General features: G+C 48.3%; 1 pseudogene across 1 annotated transcript in view; it reads right to left on the minus strand.

Moving 5' to 3' along the window:
- Positions 1-13,808: 13,808 nt before the first annotated feature.
- LOC311522750 (interferon-induced very large GTPase 1-like) overlaps positions 13,809-22,772 on the minus strand; it is a 52,132-nt pseudogene continuing 43,168 nt past the window's right edge. Inside the window, exons 6-11 of the transcript in view lie at positions 18,175-18,270; positions 17,312-17,416; positions 16,811-16,946; positions 15,939-16,033; positions 14,730-14,882; positions 13,809-13,913 (exon numbers count right to left, since the gene is read on the minus strand). The product of the transcript in view is annotated as an interferon-induced very large GTPase 1-like (transcript). The remainder of the gene's footprint in view (positions 13,914-14,729; positions 14,883-15,938; positions 16,034-16,810; positions 16,947-17,311; positions 17,417-18,174; positions 18,271-22,772) is intronic.

Genomic DNA, 22,772 nt, shown 5'->3' on the forward strand with positions numbered 1-22,772 from the left:
ATTAAAAACACAGGGCGCAGCCTGTGGAATAAAGCCCCACATTTAATTAATACCACTTTGTTGAGCATGGGTTTTACAAGGCTTTTTTGGCCAGTGTATAATTTTTTGGTTTTTTACCAGGGTTAGTTTTTAATATTTTTGTAGTTAGGAATTTTTGGACTTTGGCAGTTTTAGCAGAGAGAGCGGGTTTTTTTTGTTTGAAGCAGTTGTGGTTTAGTACCATGTAGGGGAGAAGTGACCAGCACGTTACCCTGCAGTGGTCTGGGTTTTTTTTGGCAAATGCTGGCTGTGTGGTAATTTCATTACTGGACAAGTGAGCGGTTACTAGCACTTCAGTTTGTTTGTTTGTTTGTTAGTTTTGCTGTCCAGAAGGAGGAAAAGCAATGCCAGAAGGAGGGACAGGCTGATTAGTAGTTGAAGTAGAGTTATTTTGAGGCCGAGGGACTTTTTTGCAGAAAGAAGCATGGGTTCAGGCAGTGAGCTCTTGGCACTTTACAGCAGTGTTGGTAGTTAGCAGGACTTGCTAAGGGCCTTTTTAGTGTGGAGCCAGAGCAGTTTTGTGTTGATGGACCTGTACGTAGACCCAGTTACCTGTTTTTTAACCAATGGCAGGTTGGTTGAGGTTTCTTGGAGCAGGACTTGTCTTACCTGTGAATACAGAGACCTAACACATTTTATTAATGCCTGGCAGTGTTCTGCAGATTTTACGGCTGCTTGGACCCATTTTAAGCCCCCGTTTTTTTCTTGGGGCAGTTAGGTTTTAATAAAACCCCTTATGTATTTTTAGCTCATTTGACTAAAATGTTTATGGCCAAATGATTTTAATTAAATCATTTTTTTGCCTGGATTTATTTGCAGACCTTTTTTTGGAAAAGGGCCCTTTTTTTTTCTTTCGACTGGCTGCAAAGAAACCAAGAATTTCTTTTTTTTCCCAGCATTTTGTAAAATTTAACTACTTAATTTTTTTAGCAATTATAGAGTTAACTTTAGTTTTTTTAAAATTACTTATTTTTTAAAATGACACTTAAAATAGTAAAATCTAAGTTAATTAATTGTTTTAGGGATTTAAATTTTTGATGCTTGTAATTAGCTATGCTTTTAAAGTTTTTAACTTTTAAAAAAAAATTGTGTGTTGCTTGCTGGGGCCCGATTTTGCTTTTTTTGCAGAACCGTTCCTTTTTATGGGTACAAGCCTTGTTTTATTACCACTTTAGCAAGGAGGGTGGGCTTTTTAACTAGCCCCCACCCCTTTGGGTTATTTTTTTGGAAACATTTTTATTTCCAAGGGCTACCCGGGTGCTGGCGTGTGAGGCTGGCCACCTGGGCAGAATGCATGGCCAATTGGCGTTCTCACTGTTTCATGTTTTTTACGGCAGACACACGGCCATTGCAGCATATGCTGAGCACACATGGTTAAATTTTCACATGTTCCTGAAGGGCTGGTACTTGCTTAGCCAGGGCTTCAGGCGTGTGCGTTCTGCTTTTTTTGCCTGGAAGTTTTGTTTTAAGGCTTGCAACTTGTTTTGGGCGGAGGTTTGAGTTGCTGCTTGGAGAGTGATTTATGCTTTTAGTTGCTTCATTTTTTTGAGCTGTTGGGTACACATATTTTTTAATTTTTTTTTATTGCTTAGTTTTGCTATGACTTGGGGTAGACCCACCTGCACCCTTTGTTTGCAGCCCGGGGTGGAGAGAGGAATGCTAAACCATTTTTTGGTTTTTAGGCATACTACAATGGAGAGTGGGGCTTATTTTTAATTATGCAATTTTTAACCTATAATACCAACAGTGCCAAACAAAGCAAACGTAAAATAACAAGGATAAAACAGATAGATGGTGTGCACTGTTCAGGGCTTTTTCCCTTTGCAATTTTTTCTTAAACTGTCTCCGATTTTTTGTTACCAATTTGCCTGTGCCTTAGTTAATTAGGCTAAGACCACAGGATCGCAGGGGCGGAGATGAAGAGCACACACCATGTGACTGAATTTTAAATCTTTCGTAATAAACTAACACAGTGGTGAGTGTAGAAACTGCTTTTACATTACTTAAAGGAAGAAAAAATGTTAATACTTAAACCTTGACCCACTTTTATACATGTACACACGCTGCCCGGGCTAGCCAGCCCTGGGGGTAGGAGAGAGAGAGATAGAGAGAGAGAGGTGGATGGTAGGTTGTTTTGTGTATAGATTGTTTAGAGGTACGCTGCAAAATTTTGTAACTTGCTTTTCCTTTGGGGAGGGATTTTTATGCCCTGGGTTTTTTGGGGCGTTCCTTTTAGGGATCTTTGCTTGGTATTTTAGTTTAGGCCGGCTGTTTGTGGCCTTTTTAGCGTTTTCAAACCATTCTGGCTTTAGGGTTGCAAAGGCAGACTGTTGGGTTTTACCGGGCAGCCAATCTTTGCAAATGTAATTTTAGTTTTGCAACTTATTTGCTTTTTGTTTTATGTGTGTTTATATTTTTTTTACAGCCAGCTGGGTGTGAAAGCAGTTTTTTTCTACTTGGCTTGGTCTCTGTTTTTTGATTTTTGAATGCAGGGCAGTTTTTTTTATTTTTAGGCCAAACTGACTTTTAAATTAACCCTCCCCCCCTTTATTTTTTTTTTTCATTTAGCTTTAACTAATTGGGGATATGAAAGAGCTGAGAGGGTTAACAATATAGTTTGGGTAGGGAGGCATTTGGTTGCATTACATTTAGTTTTTAAATTTTGTACTTGAGTTTTTAATTTGGGGAGGGAGTTTTTTGGCTTTTGCACTTGATACTTATGGAGGTTTTTGTAGCTTTTTTTTTTTGACATGTATGATTTTATTTAAATTGAAGGTACCTTTTAGTGGGAATTGTTTAGAGGGATTATTATGTAAAAATTTTAATTACACAAGGGAGTATTTTGTTCACTTAGCGGCTTATCAAATAGTTTCCCCAGTTTATTTTGTTTGCTGTGTTAGCTGCTTAAAAGCTAAAAAGATTTTTAAATACTTTAGGGAAAGGGTTTGCGGGGTAGCAGCTTATAAGTAGGAAAGGCTTTTACTTTTTTGCACTGTTTGCTGGGTCGTGAGGTTTGGCTGACCCTTCCCCCCTTATGTTTAGAACTTTTTTACTTAGAGAGTGAGGGCCCTGGTGTGCCTGAAGTTAGCTTAAGTCCCAGACCTCGATAACGGCACTTACTTTTTACACATTTATTATTTACTTTTATTTACTTTTATCTTTAGATTCATTTTTTTAATCTATAACCTTAATGTTTAATGTTTGGACGTAATACACCCTTATTGAGGCAACAAAAATTTTTAGCTTTGATGAGGTTTGACCTCAACCTCATATTGGGGGTGCGGAAAAAAGTTTTTCAGCACCACTTTGCATTTGGCCTTGTTGCATAATAAATAAGTTTGCATGGCGTGAGCCCAAAGGGACAGACAGTCCCATGGTTAGGATTTTTTTTTTTTTGATACCCCAGTATCGATTTTTATAGGTTTTTTTTTACCTTTTGTTTGGTGCTTTGGGCTTTGAAGGGGAAAGGTTTGTAGTAGTTGCTGCTGTTTTAGCCGCGCATCGTTATCCAAGTCACGGCACCAAATTGTGGAAGAAAACAAGTTCTTAATTTTAGTTTGGATGCAACAAGTTAGAGACCGTTTTATTTTTAGCCAATTGCAAGAAGGAAGACGTCCGTTTGGACAGAGTGTCCTTACGCAAATTTTTAAAGTATAAAAAATGTAAAGCAAGTATTTATAGCTTTTTATTATTTATGTAATAATAAAGCTTTGTTTTGTTTATACTTTTTTATATTTTATTTGTAGCAAAAAATGTTAAACAATTACATTTTATTGTTCTTGTAAGGCAAGGTTAAAACCAGCTTTGCTTTGCAATTTTTATACGCTTACCAGTTTTGCCTTTACGAGTTTTGCATTAGAGTTAGCCTGACTTTTGCTTTCTTTTCAACAGAACTAAGATGGCTGCACTTAAATCCCTTTTTGTTACTTCCACAGGAAGTTTAGACTTGAAATTAGATGAAGGTTTCTAACCATCAGTGTGAGTGAAGTTCTGGAACAGCCTTCCAAGGGAAGCAGTGGGGGCAAAAGACCTAGCTGGTTTCAAGATTAAGCTTGATAAATTTGTGGAGGAGATAGTATGATGGGTTAACATGATTTTGGCAATTAATTGATCTTTGACTATTTGTGGTAGATGGGGCCTAGTGGCCTGGGACGGGATGTTGGATGGAATGGGATCTGAGTTACCCAGAAAAGAATTCTCTGTAGTATCTGGCTGGTGAATCTTGCCCACATGCTCAGGGTTCAGCTGATTGCCATATTTGGGGTCAGGAAGGAATTTTCCCCCAGGGCAGACTGGCAGAAGCTCTGGGGTTCTTTTGCCTTCCTCTGCAGCATAGGGCACGGGTCACTTGCTGGAGGATTCTCTGCACCTTGAAGTCTTTAAACCATGATTTGAGGACTTCAATAGCTCAGACGCAGGTGAGAGGTTTCTTGTGGGAGTGGGTGGGTGAGATTCTGTGGCCTGCACACAACACTCGCCATTAAAGGCGTGTGTTCCGTGTGGCTGATGTCAGGTGTGCAGTCCAGAATAACAGGGTAATATCTTGCTGACGGAAGATCTCCCACAATCATCCATTTGACTTTTGTTGCCAGTAACTGAATGATCTCATTTTGAATGGTTTTCCAAGGTAGTAGTGTGTGTACATTTTTTGGGTGATGACACTTCTTAGAAGCTCCTGGAGTACAGCACCAAACTCAGCCATCAGCTCCACAATTTTAAGGAAGTTTCCATTGTTTGGCACATACAGCTGATCTGAAATGCCACGCAGTGCTAGGTTTTGGGTAGCAAGCATTCTCACAATGGCAAGGAGCCTTTTCCGAACATTTTGCCAGGAAAGAGACTCTGATGCAATCTTCTCTTGATGCTGATCATCTATGGAGGCCTTTAACCTTAGTCTCATCTCAAGCTCTTTCCACCTATGGAATGCTCTCTGGTGATTTGCTGCCTTCTCATGGCATGCCAGATTTCTAGCCAGATTTTTCCAGTCCTTTGTTTCTGTAGAGCCCAAAGAGGCTGGAACATTAGAATGCAGTATTCTCAATTTTTGAATACATAAGCCATGGCCTCTCCACTTTCTCACCATTGGGGATTTCATGCCAGTAATGTGTTGGATGGGAACTACTCTTTTCATTGTCTTTGGGGAACATGAAGTTTTTCACTTGCTGTGGCCCATGCAGTACAAGGAAGTCCCTCAGGCTACTGCTCAAGTGGGTCCACAGTCCTGGATCATCTAGACTTAAGGAATTCAACTCAGCAGCAGCAGTTTCTTGCGCCTCCACCACACTCTTCTCTGATCTACACTTTTCTTCAGGAACGTGCATGGTTACATCCGTTGGAGATGCAGATATGGATGCTGCAGTAGCTGCCAGGTCACCTGCACACTGACTAACTGGAAGATCAGGCATCTCCTCACCACTCACATCCTCACTGGGCTGGAAGGCTCACCATGAATATTTGTTTCAGAGTAACAGCCGTGTTAGTCTGTATTCGCAAAAAGAAAAGGAGTACTCCTTTTCGTGAACATTTGTGTCTAGGTATCTCAGGAGAGCTCCTTCCTGCTTAGATGAAGAAAGCAAAAAAAGCATTTCTCTTTTTCTGAATGCTGCCTCAGAGGGACGTTTTCTTCTTTCACTCATGACTGCTGTTCTGTACCAGCTATAGTGGCTCTCAACACTCAGTTGAAGGGGACAAATAAGCAGGCTGGTAGCAGGGCCTGAGTGAAGGAAGATATCAGCGTCTTAAGGGCCGAACTGGCTCCTACTACCTTAGCTGACTTCCTGTTCTCCTCAGGTGGGTTCAGGGAAGCAGCAGGAAACAGGAAGCTCCCTGAGAAGCTGGGGTTAATCAGTCCAGGCTCCTGGGGATGCTAGAGAGGTACATAAGAGGCTCCTCCTCCTCTGTCTCCCTGCAGCTCCTGCTGCTTGCTGTCATTCTCTCGCACCTTTTCTCCTGCCTGCCTGTTATGTCTCTTGTGCCCTCCTTCCTCCAGCACAGCACTCCACCCTCTCTGTGCATCTCGAGCAGAGAGAATCCACATGCGCCAGCAGCAGACACACTTTTCTACACTCTGGGTCCTAGTGGCGCCCCCCACAGTCTGGCACCTGAGGCGGCCACCTCAGTTCACCTCCTAGTAAGTCCACCTCCTGTGGGCACAGAGCACCTAACTCCCACTGAGGTCAGCCTGGGAGGCTGGATGTGCACATTACAGGCAGTAGACTGTCAGGGCAGCATAATCTACTGAAAAACCGTGTATTGCTCATTGCAACCCAAGCTCTCACTGTGTGGCTTTTTGTCCTGCCTCTGTTGTGTAGAGCATGAGCAGAGGTTTATGAGATGGCGGCTACTGCTGTGGCCAGCCATCTCAGTACCTTTCCCATTGTCTCTCTTCTGGCTGTGGATGCTGGACTGCAGCAGCTCTGCGGAGGTCCCAGCCTCGCTCTTTAATGTCCGCTCTCCACTTGCTTGGATGGCACTTCATGGACCATTGAGTAGCCTCCTGAAAACATCCCAGTTGTGGACACAGGCACCAGCAACCGATTCCCCAAGCCAAACTCCCCTTCGCAATCCAGAGAAACAGCCTGGAGCACAGGGTTTGGCCCATGCTGACTGTAGACACCACAGCTGCTGCACGGTGACTCCTGTGACCCCTCTAGCCCATCAGCACTCGGCTCTCCTGCATTCTGCTGAGCGGCTGAGATCTGGGGGAACAGAAACCCTTTGTTAGAGATGGAAAATCTCTCCACAGGGTCACTCTGTTAATGGCTGCCAGACGCCTTCCCTGTGAAACCCTAAATGTGCAGCCCCTCTGATTCCCACAGGGGAGATCTCTGCTCATTCACTGGTCACCCGTGGCTGCAGTCTCTGATGGGGAATGTAGAGGGGTCTCTGCGGATGGTCCCTTCTACAGCACCCATAATGGGAGGAGGTTTGGCCTTGTGATGTGAGGCATGGATCTGAGACTTAGGGCTCCTGGATTCTGTGACTCGGGAAGAGGGGCGAGGTCTAGTGGGTAGAGCTGGATTGGTTGACAATGAGTGGGCAGAGCTTGTGCTGAAGGACCCTGGTTCCATCCCCCCCAATTCCTGTGGTGTCTACATGTGGCCAGTGTTGAGCTGCCAAAATCTTAACAACCGGTTCCCTATAAAGAGTTCTGATTTAAGGGATGTGCCCCAGTATGTATTTTTTGTACCAGCAGGGTTACCAAATGTCTGTATTTTCCCGGGACTAATTTTTAAAATTTAAAAATTCCTCCTAGACGGCGATTTAAGAACCAAAAAGCCTGACCTGTCTGGGAAAATACGTATTTATATTAACCCTGCGTAAAGTTCTTTTTTAAAAAGATGGGCCTGTACTAGAAATGAGCTCCGTTTCACACGTGCGGGTCTCCGCCACTCCCTGGGGGTGTGCTAGGGTGACCAGATGTCCTGATTTTATAGGGACAGTCCCGATTTTGGGGTCTTTTACTTATATAGGCTCCTATTACCCCCCGGCTCCTATTACCCCCCACCCCGTGTCCTGATTTTTCACACTTGCTGTCTGGTCACCCTAGGGTGTGCACATGTGTTGGTCCCAGCTGCTCCCTGCCCCCCTCATTGAAGCAGGTGTGCAGGGTTACTGCCCTGGGAATAGCAGGGCACCAGTGGATGTGGGGTGGGATCAGCAGGGGGTGGCTGGAGACAGGGGCTGGCTGCGGGCAGGGAGTGCGGCAGGGGGTGGCTGCGGGCAGGGGGTGCGGCAGGGGGTGGCTGCGGGTAGGGGGTGCGGCAGGGGGTGGCTGCAGGCAGGGCCTGGCTGCGGGCACGGTGGTGGGTGCTCATGGGGAGAGCAGCAGGACGCAGCCCAGGCCCAGCAGAGCAGCCAGGGACCCAGCATGCAGTAGTGGGAGCCCCAGGGCCAGGGGAGCAGCAGCAGCCCCAGGGCTTGTGCCCAGGGCCAGGCGGCAGCCCACGTGGCTCCCACAGCGCAGCGCCCCCGGCGGCCGGAGGAGGAATTGCATCACTTCCCGGCCGGAGCCCATCAAAGCCTCAGCGCTCCCTGCAGGGAAGCGGGTTAACAACTGGTTCTAAAATGGCTTCAAAATGTAACAACCGGTTCGTGCGAACCGGCTCCAGCTCACCACTGCATGTGGCCATGACTTTACTTACCTGTCAGTGTAGGTTGTTCAGACTATTCCTGGACACATGGTACATCTGCTGCTGGCCATCCCTGAGATGTAGGTCCTTCATCCACACAAGGACGTGCCATATCAAGGTCAATCCAGCAGCTCCCATCTGGTCTTCACCTCTGCAATGGACGGCTAGTCCGACCCTGACCAGAGAAAGACAGGGTGGTGTTCTTCAGGGGAATCTGCTGGAGCTCCCGTATCCCCCACTCCACCTCACTCCCCCGCACACGAAGGAATTTCCAAAGATACCACTAATCGTGGATAAACAAAGCAGCCAAGATGAGGTCAGTGTGGCTTGACTTACTGAGCAGACTGGTTCTAAGGGAAGAACAGATTTCTCTCCTGCTCTAGGGAGATTCCCATCGGAAAAGTATCTGATGGCGGGGGAGGGGGGGAAATGCAATCCCCCAGCCCCTTGAATGGCAGGAAATCAGGACTCGGGGAGTTAAGGGGTGTCTCTGTCCTGCTGCAGGGAGCAGGCCTGGAGAGCAGAAAGGGCACTAGTGGCTTTGTAGGAAAGAAAGTGACTTCTACCAGTGAAGGTGGCTGAAGCTTCTTGCAGACATTAGAGTCGAAGATCCTCACACCTCCTTTGGGGATCCTTTTCCCTCAGAATAAAATAAGGAGAATGACGTGTGAAGCCCAGGTCTGGGATCCAGGGAAAAGGCAGGATCTCAGCCAGATTACACACCAGGAACCTGATCTTTCTCCCAAGAACCACAATTATCCGGATGAAGTTTTCTCCCCCATTTGCTTCCAGGTTATTTACTCACAGGATTCATTCATTTGCTTTCCTGTGTTTCCACTCTCTGCATCTGTTCATTGGTTTAAGTAACATTCTTTCAGTTTTTGCTTCTGTTTCCTCTTATTACAGGGTAGCATCTGCTTAGCACCTTCAAAAAATAAATTAAAAACAAAATCCTGATTCTACATTGAAGAGGTAAGTTTCTGAGAATTTGGCTGCAGAACTTTAGTGTCTGCATATGTCATTCACTGGTATTTATTGTGGTGCAGGTCTGATGCAATCTGCCCACCCAAGAATACCCACATGAAGCATGGGGTGCCCTTAGAATACCAGTTAAAAGAGAGGAAGAGAGTGGATTAATAGCGGGGGGGGGGTGAGGGGGGAATCCAAAAAAATCCAGTGCATCAGCACTTCTCTGCATCACTGCAGCACCAGTCCCGGGAGCAATACAGGTTAAAAATCTCCATGGTTCTTTCCCCCTAGAACCACATCCGAGCAGAAAAAGGCCTTCAGCCAATTATTTCCTTACACTCTGAATGGGTGAAATTCAGCCCTGTGCAGACAGCCAGGGCAAGGTCTGTGCATCACAGTGGGTTTAAGTGGCCACTTCACTGCCCAGGTGCTGTGAGTCTTCGGTGGCATAGTTTTCATCCTGGATTGGAACAGCCAGTGGGAATCCTGTGAGGTACAGAGCAGAGAGAGGTTGGGGCCACAACGTTCACCTCAGAGGCTGAGCTTCTGCAGACTTTTGGGATGTTCCCATCTGAGGAGGATGATTTTGGACAGCCCTAGTTCAGAGCTTTCAGTCACCTCAACCGGTGATTCTCTGGCACAATTGTTCTAATGTATCTGAACTTTTCAGGCCTTGCCCCCACCTCTGACACCCCTTGTACCTCACCATTGCCCTCTAACAGCCCCTGTCCCTTCTCTTGATCCCTGCCATGCCCAAATACAGAGAGTAGCTCATGCTCCTTCTCTCTTAGACCTTCTTCTTACACGATCCTTCCCTACCTTTTGATAAACTGATCACTGTGCCCTTCCCCAGCTCCTGGAGGAATTGTGGCTCCTCAGGACAACCTGGGAATGGGTGGCTCCTACCTCCGGGTGGGGTGTGTGGTTTTCCATCTAAGCATCACTGAGAGCCAGTACTTCTCGATTTCACAGGATGAGGTCATGGCTCCCCAAGCCGGGCCAGCTGCAGGCTGCATTGCTGTTGGCGACATGGACAGATCCCAGAGCCTGGAAGACAGAGCGGGGAGGAAACCCTTGCTCATTTCTCTTTCAGAGCCCCCTTCGAAGATGGGCCAAGAGGAAAGGAGAGGACGAAGGGCAGAAAGTGAAGCCGCTCCTGTGGCGAGAGCACTCCTGTAGAGCCCAGTCAGTTCCCAGCTCTCCCCCACATTGCTCGGTGTGACCTTGGAGAGGTCACTTCCTCACCTTCATTCCCTGTCTGTAAAATGGGGGTACAAGTCGTCCCCCCCCACACACACAGGGAGGAGAAGGGAGGAGAGACCCATTTTCGGTGAGGGACTCAGACACTCTGGGCACAGATTGTGCCAGAGTGAGGGCACAGATTGTGCCAGAGTGAGGGAAGGGACCCAGAGTTTGCTCCCTAGACCCAGGGGAGGAAGATGTTATCAGAAGGTCAGCAAAGGGGATGGGCCAGGCACTGCTGCCATGGACAGAGCTTAGGGATTTGGTCAGTGCCAGGGACTTTGTACCTCCCTTCAGCAAATGGCTTCCCTCTTGTCATCAGCAGTCCATACAGTATCTGAACTCCTTCCAAGTGTCCTGAAGGGGCTCCCTTCATTCTTCTTGCAGGTGATGGATTCGTTGACCCAGGTCGATAGCTGGGAATTTCGGAGAGGTCATTTGTAGCATGACATGAAATCAGTGGGAAATCTACATTTAGCAAAATAAAGGTTTCATTGGCCTTTGCCAATTTGGAACTGATCTGTCCTATCAATCAACGGTACATGTTCAGAAGAGGATGAAGCACGCCATCGTGGTCAGGTGATCTATGACAGTCAGTTCCATCATGTGGCCATTTGATTAGGTAAAATTCCTGGCAATGGCTGCCCATGGCCAGGGCAGGGTCTCCAGAGGTCTGAAATGCCAAGGAGTTTGGTGCGTGGTGCCTTGGTGAAAGCGCAGAAGTCACATCAGTCAAGCTAAGTCTGAATTTCAGCCCACATCTGGCACCAGCAAATGAAGCAGGCCCTGGTGGTCATAGTAGATGCGTCTACTTCCAGGATGAGCACTGAGCCTCCAAATAGGTGCAGTAGTGAAGGCAGTTGTGAGCTGTTTGTGGGCTTTTTGGAACTTGGGTGACCAAACAAACGTGTCCATTATGTGGAGGAGAGCTCTCGTGGGGGTTATTGGCTCTGAGAACCCTGGGCCGAAGCAGCAGTAAAGCGGGTGAAGTCAAGGAAGCGCTGCTCTTCTTGAGGACTTCAAACTTTGTCCCATCTATGAAAGGCTTCCACCTTATTTGGATCAATCGTAACATTTTCCGGGGAGAGGATATACCCCAAAAACTCTGTGGAGAGTTGGACGGAGGAACGCTTTTCCAATTCTGTGCTGAGACCATGCTGCCGAAACCTCTCCAGGTTCAGGTGTGGTGCGCATGCTGCTCTTGGTTCTCCAAAAAAAAGAAGTCTGTCACCTGAATAGATGACACTGTGCAGATCCACAATGGCCCCAAATACATCACTGATGAAGTGTTGCAAGGGCAGGGGACCGTTAGTTAGCTCAAATGGCATGTCTGACAGTTAAAATGTCCATAGTGTGCTTTGAAATCTGCCTTCCATTTGTCCCCTGCCCAAATGAGTGTTAGATTGGAAATCCTCACAGATGAAGTTTGATGAACAACTTTGCAGATTTCCTGCGAGCCAACAATTGTGGGATTCCCAACAGGGGGTTATGGTTCCAAATGATCCTTTTTTTCAGGGGCTGATTGTCTAAAGAGAGACATAGTAGAGTCCCACATTTCTTCTTCCCCAAAAGGTCCTGGGCACCCGTGGGAAACGCTAATTTGCTCAGAAACTCTTAGGACCGGTTTTCAAGCCTGTACACAGGGAGAGCCACTAATTCTGGTTCCACCAATGTGTAAATACTGGTGAAGGCAACTTTCAACCAAGGTTGCAGGTCAAGAGGGCAGTCATAGTCCTGGGTGCAGAGGCAACGAGTCCCCATTTCTTTCAAGGGTATCCATGTAATGTGGGTATTGATCAGGAATGCCGGGTGTCCGAGTCAAGAAGGTGGAGTAGGTCCAGAGGCAGAGGCTGGTTCAAGGAACCCCGACATTATTTTCAGTCATTTCCATTGTGCAGCTCCAGCAGGGACCTCATCGGGCCAGGCTCATGTAGTGAGGCCCTGGTTCACACCTGGTGTGGTGTGTCCCTGTTGCATACAGGCCACTGACTTGCAGAGATCCTGCTTTTCTCCAAAAAGTTGCACCACCTAATGTCACGTACTGCATCTGATAATGATGCCCAGGGGTGGGAGCACAGGTCGCAGCAAGGTGCAGGATTGTGCCAAGGCTAAGAGTGGTACTAGAATCAAGGTCCAGGGACACAGCAGGGTCAAAACCGAGATCAGAGTCCATCGACAAAGCAGAAGTAGAACCAGGGCCAGAGTCCAAATCCATGCCAAAGGTCATAACCGGGTAGTCAGAGAGCAAAGATCAGCCAAGTCAATGTCAAGCCAGAGTCTAGATACAGGCCGAGGGTCAAAGCCGGGTAGTCAACGTCCGAGTGGTTGGGGAAGATCAGGAGGAGAAGGCAATGCTGGAGCGGGTCAGTGGAGGGCCTGGAGCGGGGCTAAAGAAGGGCAAGGAGATATGGAATCAAGGTGGGCAGGCAACATCTGGAGCCAAGAAGGGTCACGCCAAAGTCATAATCAGAGACCGGAGCCAAGGGTCAAACCAGAGTCAACAATGAAGAACCGGAGGGCAGGGCAGGACAGGGTGGTGCATGCAGGCGGGAACCAGGATGACTTACAGGTTCTCCTAGGCACTGCCCAGCTGGATCCCTAGAGACCCCTCATCGGGAGACTCCCTTCCTAGGAATAAAAGAAGGAGAGCAAGATGACAAAGATGTCTCTGACCCTGGGGTCCAAGCCAAGGGGAGCTCCCACCCAAGCATTGTGCCAGGACCCCATCACCCTCCTGGTTCATTTCACACTCAGAGATCCGCCCCCCCAGCAGGAGGGGAGAATAAAGGGCAGAAAGTGAAGTTGCCTCTTGGGGAAAGGGACTAGCCTGGGATCCACTCCAGTTCCCAGATCTACCCCCAGGAGTGTATGACCAGGTTCGCAGCCCTTCTTCTGTGTCTCAATCCCCACCTGCCAGATGGGGAGGATCCTTCCTTGCCCCAAGGTGTTAGGGGGGAGTTTCATTCCTGTCTGGGAAGGGTTCAGATACCATGTGTGTGGCTTGGGAGCCAGGTGGGGGATGGTCAGACATTCACTGCGACGGGGTAACATGGGCTATGTGGAGGTCTGAGCAGTGACGACAGGGGAGGGCTCCACATCAGGCCACCCCTCCCAGACTGCAATGGTTCCTGAGGATAAACCCTGGCTCTCGATGCTCCCATTTCTGGGCCAGTCCCATGGCCCTGAAAGCCTGATGCTTCTGAAACTGGCCTCTGGGCATGGGGGCAGGGACCGTATGTGGCCTGGCCCCAGCTCCAGGGCTCAGAGTGGGGCAGGGTGGTGAGAGCGAGCTGCTCGGCCTGGGTTTCTCTCAGTGCTGTGGGGTTTATGGCCCCTCCCCCTAGCCCTTCTCCCTCAGGCACAGCAAGAAAGAGCATTACCTGCGGCAGGGAGTGGGAGCTTCTGGGCATGGGAAGGGGGGGCCCTTCAAGGCTGTCCCACGGAGCACAGCCCCTGCAGCGCTTTGGGCACCTGGCGCAAGCACCGGATGTAGAACAGGTGCGCCATGATCGCCGCTGTCACGTCCTCCTGCTGCAAGGGAACAAGGATCGGTCAGAGCCTCCGACACCCATGGCAATGAAGGGCATGAATGGCACTGGGAGCCAGCAAAATTCCCTCCCCAACCCTCCCCACATTCAAGGGACAGATACCCGCACCCAACCCTCTGAGACAAAATCTTGTCTCCTCTCAAGTGACCTCCAACCCCACTCCCACCACTGTGCAATGAACTCCTGTCCCCTTCCTCTCAGTTCCCCTGTGAGAGCTATTCTACCTCCCAACCCAGCCAGGGATTAAGCTCCACTCCCCAGAATCCCCTTATCCACCCTCTCCCGCTCCAGCTGAGGGGCTGGAAGGCTCTGGGCAGCAGTGCTGTGGGGTGAGAGGAGGTGGAAACCTTTCTCAAGGGACCCCCACCCCCCGTTATTAAGATGATGCCATGGACAGTAGCTCTGGGGAATGGGGCACTTCAGCAGCCTCTGCTGACTGACTCCTCCAGTTCTCCCAGAGCAGGTGGTGGCTGGGATAACATGATACTAGGGCCCTAGGAAGCAGCCTGAGGCCTGGAGGGGTATGAAACTCTCACAGGGGGAGTTGGCAGCCCCGAGCATGAGCAATAGCAGCGTGTCATGTTGATGTGACACCTGTTAGGAAATAGCCGAGCTGGGTCTGCTCTGTTTTGAGCTGCTCAGGGGAGAAGCTGACACCTACCAATGGCACCTGCCCGGGTTCATCCTCTCCTTGCTCCCAGGTCAGTGCAAGGGGATGGGATGGGATGGGAGTGACTGTCAATGGCCTGGAGGTGAAAGGCCCTGGGTGCCCCTCCCCAATTGATCCTTCTTTGGTTACCTCATTCCCGATCAGCTGGCCGGCTTCCCCCAGGATAGAATATGTCAGCACAAGCCCAGCCTGGCTGACACGGAGCTGGGGGTCATGTATGGCCAGAAGCGCTGCCTGGAGGAAAGATCTTTTCTGGCCTTCCGTGAAGATCTCTCCAAAGACCTAAAACCAACAGCACCAGAGCCCTTGTCAATTGTCCAGAACCAGGCTCCAAATCCCTCTAGTATCTCACAAGGTGGACAAGAGTCCTGGGGCAGCCAACTTTTGGGGTCCCATGGACCAAGGAACCCCCTTCAGGAAGAGGTTGCAGGCACTGAGGAATAGCTCTTTCTGGAGCAGGAGTCACCACAGGTGCCATGACATGCTGGGAACGTGTCTGCGCGCTCTGGAACCCAGCTCACAAAGACAACAAAGGACCCGCGACTGCTCCCAGCAGCGCTATTTCCTGCAGCTCACCCGCTAGAGGTTAGGGGCCTTTTCCATCTGCTTCCGTTCCTGCTCCCCATCCCACCGACAATCCCACGAGCGTCACATATGCTGCAGTGACTCAGCCCAGGAAAGAAGCTCAGTGTCCCTCACACAACGCCCAGGGCAGGGGCAGGTTCTGCTTCCTGACTCGCCCTGGTGCTCGGCAAACCCCACACCCTGCCTGTGCTTCCAGAGGTGCAGGGAATCCAACAAGGATCTGGTCCAGCAATTGCTGGTGTGAGCTTCCCAACTCACTGACCCAGGGGCTCACCTCTCAGGCACCAGGGTGTCAGCCAGGGAGGCAGTGAGCAGAGCCAGATTCCTGGAGATACAATCCTTCATTAACTCAACCCACCAGAGGATCCCTTTTATGCCATGTAACCATGGATCCATGCAACACACACAAGCCTGGACCGTTCGCAAGGGTCCAGCCCAGGCTCCTCGGCCTCTTGCAGCCAAACACTGTCTGCTGGAAATAAGTATCATAGAATATCAGGTTTGGATGGGACCTCAGGAGTTCATCTAGTCCAACCCCCTGCTCAAAGCAGGACCAATCCCCAACTAAATCATCCAACAGATTTTTGTCCCAGGTCCCTAAATAGCCCCCTCAAGGATTGAACTCATAACCCTAGGTTTAGCAGGCCAATGCTCAAACCACTGAGCTATCCCTCCCCCTACAGGACACACTCACTGCAGGGGGAGACAGCTCCACACCTGAGCTACTGCAATGCCCTGGCGGAGAGTCCTTACCTCCCCCACCCTGGCCATGTTCCTGTACGCCAGGCGCTCGGTGTCTTGGAGCCCGTCCCGACACCACAGATCGCTCTCCTCTCTGATGTTCAGCCCTGGGGGAGAAAGACACACCCATTGGGGAGGTTTGGCATCTGGCTTTAGTGCCTGTTTCCTTCTCTTCCCTTTGCTGGGTGAACACTGGCTGGGGTTCTCATGGCATCCACGGCCCAATGGACTCTCAGGGTCCCCACCAGGTGGTTTAGTACCTGAAGGGGGATTTGTCTCATTCATCACAGTAATCAGGTGACCCTTAGGGTCATTGTGCTCTGGGCATGGGTGCCTGTTAATGGTGGCTGCTAATGCTGAAAACGCCCCACAGCCACTGACTTCAGGATCTGGCCCTAGCTACCCAACTGGTGACATTCTACAAGCTTTGTGTCCATCCCCTGTGGTCCCTGCCCCAGCCTTCATGATGGGCTCTTTCCCTCCATGTGTCTCAATAGGTCCGTTCCTGTCCCCCCACCAGCTGGCAGCCCCCTGGGGGGGGCTGATTTCTCTGGACTGGAGGGCAGAGCCAGGCTATGAGGTAAAGCAGCCAACTTCCCTGGCATCTTCGTCCCCTTCCTCTCTCCCTGAATTAGGGAGATGAGTGTGAGTCATCATCTAAGCTGGGGTCAGTCTCAGAGGAGGGAGCTTCTTTCTGTAGGGTCCCTTGGCCAGTAAGTGGGGGGCCCAAAACAGGGGCCTTCTTTCCATTGGGGGCCCTCTGCCCTGCTGCAGTTGGTCTAAGAGCAGAGGCCTTAGTTCTATTGGTGTCCCAATGGCCAGCTGGAGCTAGTCTCCAAGGGACTCATTTCTATGGGGTCCCATTGCCCAGCTGGGTTTCTTACCCCTCCTCTGCAGCAGGAGCCTCTGCAGCCAATAGATCCCATCCCTGGCTTGCCGGCTGATGTCATCGGCTGGGTCAGAGATGTAGAGACCCAGCCGCAGCACAAAGTTGCCCGCCTTGGGGAAATCGGAGGAGGTCTGGTGGAGGAGGAGAAGGGGGGAATCCATCAACATTCTGCCTTCAGCTCCCCAGCTCTCCTGGGCTAGAGCTCTGCTCCCATCCATCTGCAGGAGGCACTGGGGGAGAGGACCTAGAGCCCTCTTTCTCTCTGCCCCCAAGGGAGCTTGAAGCAAAGGGACCCACGGCCTGGGCCCTCTATGAGCACCAGCTGCCAGGCTTCTCCAGAGTAACAAGGGCACTGAGGCCAGGCACGACCCTGCCAGCCAGTGGCCTATGGAATGTCGCAGTCCCTTACGGAGCCAGGGGGGACCACTTAACCAGGGGATGAGGAACTTGACTCAAGCCCTGGCTCTGCAGGATGCTGGGGTCAAAGGTCACTTACGTCAAATCCAGAGAGGGAGGTGGCAAATCGGAGCAGGGCAGCGCTGCTCCGTATGGCCCTAGCTCTCTCCTGGGTGTTTCTGGAGTCGAGCCAGAAATGGAGGTGCTGCGGGAGAAGAAGGCAGGGGAGGGTCAGCCGGCAGGCTTACATGCTCTACAAACGAGCCTCTCCCACTCCACATGGGGCGGAGAACTTGTGCTCAGGGTGGAATATCTGACTCCTCATGTGGGGGTTCATGACACTGCCCACATCTTGCTGGGCACAAGCTGTCACTGTCTCTCCAGCCTGGGACAAAGCTCAGCCTTGGGGCTGGTCTATTTGCTCTGAACCCCTGATCCATCAACAGCCCATCAGGATCGAGGCACATGCCCTGGGCCCCCAGACCCCAGCTCCAGAGGCCTTGGTAGGATGGATGGAGGGGCCGTGGGGACAATCGCTCCGGGAACTGCCGTGTCCCTAGGACAGAAGAGCTGATTCCCCGAGTCTTCTCCTGTATCTCAGGCTCTCCCTAGAAAGGAGCCAGTAACTTTTCTCAGAGGCCTGTGTCCCAGATCGCACAGGGGTTTCAGTCTGTCAGTCCCCAGCCAGGCCTGGTGCTCACTGTTAGTGCTCAATGGAACCGTGCAGAGCTCTGGCTGACAGTCCCAGCTCCTTCCCTCTTCCCCCGTCCCTTCCCCGCCACCGCTACCCCAGATGGCGGAAGGGTCCCAACATTCAACTGCACTGATGGCTCTGGGAAAGCATGGCCATCTGGGTCCAAGCTGGGAGGACACAATGGAAACATGGTTCTTCTAGTCTCTCCTTTGCAGCCCTCCCACGGGGTTCATGGTAAATTCCCCCCCAGACCCTCCCATTCTGCTCACCTCCAAGAGGTGCTGCAGCTTGTCCGTGGTGGGGGTCTCTGCCAGCAGGCCCCCGAGCATGGTGTCCAGGCTCTCTATGTAGGTGTTGTGCAGAGCCTGTGTCATAAATATAAAGGCAAGGGTAAACCCCTTTAAAATCCCTCCTGGCCAGAGGAAAAATCCTCTCACCTGTAAAGGGTTAAGAAGCTAAAGGTAACCTCGCTGGCACCTGACCAAAATGACCAATGAGGAGACAAGATACTTTCAAAAGCTGGGAGGAGGGAGAAAAACAAAGGGTCTGTGTCTGTCTGTGTGATGCTTTTGCCGGAGACAGAACAGGAATGGAGTCATAGATTCATAGATTCATAGATATTTAGGTCAGAAGGGACCATTATGATCATCTAGTCTGACCTCCTGCACAATGCAGGCCACAGAATTTCACCCACCACTCCTAAAAAAGACCTCACACCTATATCTGTGCTATTGAAGTCCTCAAATTGTAGTTTGAAGACCTCAAGGAGCAGAGAATCCTCCAGCAAGTGACCCGTGCCCCATGCTACAGAGGAAGGCGAAAAACCTCCAGGGCCTTCCAATCTGCCCTGGAGGAAAATTCCCTCCCGACCCCAAATATGGCGATCAGCTAAACCCTGAGCATATGGGCAAGATTCATCAGCCAGATACTACAGAAAATTCTTTCCCGGGTAACTTGGATCTTACCCCATCTAAAAACCCATCACAGGCCATTGGGCCTATTTACCATGAATATTTAATTACCAAAACCATGTTATCCCATCATACCATCTCCTCCATAAACTTATCGAGTTTAATCTTAAAGCAAGATAGATCTTTTGCCCCCACTACTTCCCTCGGAAGGCTATTCCAAAACTTCACTCCTCTGATGGTTAGAAACCTTCGTCTAATTTCTAATCTAAATTTCCTAGTGGCCAGTTTATATCCATTTGTTCTTGTGTCCACATTGGTATTGAGTTTAAATAATTCCTCTCCCTCTCTGGTATTTATCCCTCTGATATATTTATAGAGAGCAATCATATCTCCCCTCAACCTTCTTTTAGTTAGGCTAAACAAGCCAAGCTCCCTGAGTCTCCTTTCATAAGACAAGTTTTCCATTCCTCGGATCATCCTAGTAGCCCTTCTCTGTACCTGTTCCAGTTTGAATTCATCCTTCTTAAACATGGGAGACCAGAACTGCACACAGTATTCCAGGTGAGGTCTCACCAGTGCCTTATATAACGGTACTAAAACCTCCTTATCCCTACTGGAAATACCTCTCCTGATGCATCCCAAGACGACATTAGCTTTTTTCACAGCCATATCACATTGGCAGCTCATAGTCAACCTATGATCAACCAATACTCCAAGGTCCTTTTCCTCCTCCGTTACTTCTAGTTGATGCGTCCCTAGCTTATAACTAAAATTCTTGTTATTAATCCCTAAATGCATGACCTTACACTTCTCACTATTAAATTTCATCCTATTCCTATTACTCCAGTTTACAAGGTCATCCAGATCCTCCTGTAGGGTATCCCTGTCTTTCTCTAAATTAGCAATACCTCCCAGCTTTGTATCATCTGCAAACTTTATTAGCACACTCCCACTTTTTGTGCCCAGGTCAGTAATAAAAAGATTAAATAAGATTGGTCCCAAAACTGATCCTTGAGGAACTCCACTGGTAACCTCCCTCCAACTTGACAGTTCACCTTTCAGTAGGACCCGTTGTAGTCTCCCCTTTAACCAATTCCCTATCCACCTTTCAATTTTCCTATTGATGCCCATCTTATCCAATTTAACTAATAATTCCCCATGTGGCACAGTATCAAACGCCTTACTAAAATCTAAATAAATTAGATCCACTGCGTTTCCTTTATCTAAAAAATCTGTTACTCTCTCAAAGAAGGAAATCAGGTTGGTTTGGCACGATCTACCTTTTGTAAAACCATGTTGTATTTTGTCCCATTTACCATTGACTTCAATGTCCTTAACTACCTTCTCCTTCAAAATTTTTTCCAAGACCTTGCATACTACAGATGTCAAACTAACAGGCCTATAATTACTTGGATCACTTTTTTTCCCTTTCTTAAAAATAGGAACTATGTTAGCAATTCTCCAATCATATGGTACAACCCCTGAATTTACAGATTCATTAAAAATTCTTGCTAATGGGCTTGCAATTTCTTGTGCCAATTCTTTTAATATTCTTGGATGAAGATTATCTGGGCCCCCCGATTTAGCCCCATTAAGCTGTTTGAGTTTCGCTTCTACCTCAGATATGGTGATGTCTACCTCCATATCCTCATTCCCATTTATCATGCTACCATTATCCCTAAGATCCTCTTTAGTCTTATTAAAGACTGAGGCAAAGTATTTGTTTAGATATTGGGCCATGCCTAGATTATCCTTGACCTCCACTCCATCCTCAGTTTTTAGCGGTCCCACTTCTTCTTTCTTTGTTTTCTTCCTATTTATATGACTATAGAACCTTTTACTATTGGTTTTAATTCCCTTTGCAAGGTCCAACTCTACTTGACTTTTAGCCTGTCTCACTTTATCCCTACATATTCTGACCTCAATAAGGTAGCTTTCCTTACTGATCCCTCCCTTCTTCCACTCCCTATATGCTTTCTGCTTTTTCTTAATTACCTCTCTAAGATGCTTGCTCATCCAGCTTGGTCTACAACTCCTGCCTATGAATTTTTTCCCCTTTCTTGGGATGCAGGCTTCCGATAGCTTCTGCAGCTTTAATTTAAAATAATCCCAGGCCTCCTCTACCTTTAAACCCATAAATTCTTCAGTCCAATCCACTTCCCTAACTAATTTCCTTAATTTTTGAAAGTCAGCCCTTTTGAAATCAAAAACCCTAGTTGCAGATTTATTTTTGTTAATCCTTCCATTCAGTTTGAACTGAATTAGCTCATGATCACTTGAGCCAAGATTATCCCCTACAACCATTTCCTCTATGAGATCCTCATTACTCGCCAAGACCAAATCTAAAATGGCATCCCCTCTAGTCGGTTCAGCAACTACTTGTTGAAGGAATCCATCAGCTATCGCATCTAGGAAAATCTGAGCCCTATTATTATTACTAGCACTCATCCTCCAGTCTATATCTGGGAAGTTAAAGTCTCCCATGATCACACAGTTTCCATTAGTATTTACTTTATTAAAAACATTAAAAAGGGCTCTATCCATATCCAAATTAGATCCCGGCGGTCTATAGCACACCCCAAGCACTATCCCAGGGGAGGCTCTAATAGTTTTCTTCCCCAATTTAATTATTGCCCAGACAGACTCAGTCATATCCATTTCATCGCTTCTTATTTCTTTACATTCTATCTCATCATTGATATACAGTGCTACTCCACCACCTTTACCTTTTTTTCGGTCTTTCCTAAACAGCACATACCCTTCAATACCTGTAGCCCAGTCATGACTACTATTCCACCAGGTCTCTGTTATACCTATAATATCTGGTTTCACTTCCTGCACCAGTAACTCTAGTTCCTCCATTTTGTTACCTAGGCTCCTTGCATTAGTGTACAAACATCTTAATTTTTGCTGTTTGGCCTCACTCACATTCTGTACCCTATTAGGCACGGTTATTTTACTACCAGTATAACCTATTAGACTTGTATCTACACTGCCCTTCCTCCTACCTACAGCTGTATCCACTCTTACTTCATTTTCTTTCCACTCTATGCTAAATTCTGGCGTGGAGATTACCTGGACATCTCCCAACCATCTCCCCCAAATTCCTAGTTTAAAGCTCTCTTAATCAGTTGTGCCAGCCTCCATCCTAGAAGTCTATTTCCTTCCCTACTCAGATGAAGTCCATCCCGAGAGAACTGTCCTCTATCCATGAATGCCTCCCAATGGCCATACATCCCAAAGCCCTCCTTATAGCACCACTGCCTAAGCCATCTATTGATAGTCATAATCTTGTCACACCTTTGTTGCCCTTCTCTAGGAACAGGCAGAATCCCACTAAAGATCACCTGAGCCTCAATTTCCTTAAGCGTCCTCCCCAGCCTAACATAGTCTCCCTTAATACTTTCCAGTGAGAATCTAGCCGTAAGTAATCTAGCTAGGTATGTGTTCGATTATGATTCCTTGAAATGGCTGAGAAAAGAGCTGTGCTGAATAGAATGACTATTCCTGTCTGTGTGTCTTTTTTGTAACTTAAGGTTTGACCTCGAGGGATTCTCTATGTTCTGAATCTAATTACCCTGTAAGGTATTTACCATCCTGATTTTACAGAGGTAATTCTTTTCTTTTTACTTCTATTAAAAGTCTTCTTGTAAGGAAACGGAATGCTTTTTCATTCTTCTCAGATCCAAGGGCTTGGATCTGTGGTCACCTATGCACATTGGTGAGGATTTTTACCAAACCTTCCCCAGGAAGTGGGGTGCAAGGGTTGGGAGGATTTTGGGGGGAAAGGCGTGTCCAAACTACGTTTTCCCAGTAAACCCAGATAAAGTGTAGTGGTGGTGGTAGTGGAAATCCAAGGGTAAAATAGTTTGTACCTTGGGGGAGTTTTAACCTAAGCTGGTAAAAGTAAGCTTAGGAGGTTTTCATGCAGGTCCCCACAACTGTACCCTAGAGTT

This window comes from Lepidochelys olivacea (genome assembly GCF_965140295.1).
Source record: "Lepidochelys olivacea isolate rLepOli2 genome assembly, chromosome: 6".
NCBI lineage: Eukaryota > Metazoa > Chordata > Testudines > Cheloniidae > Lepidochelys > Lepidochelys olivacea.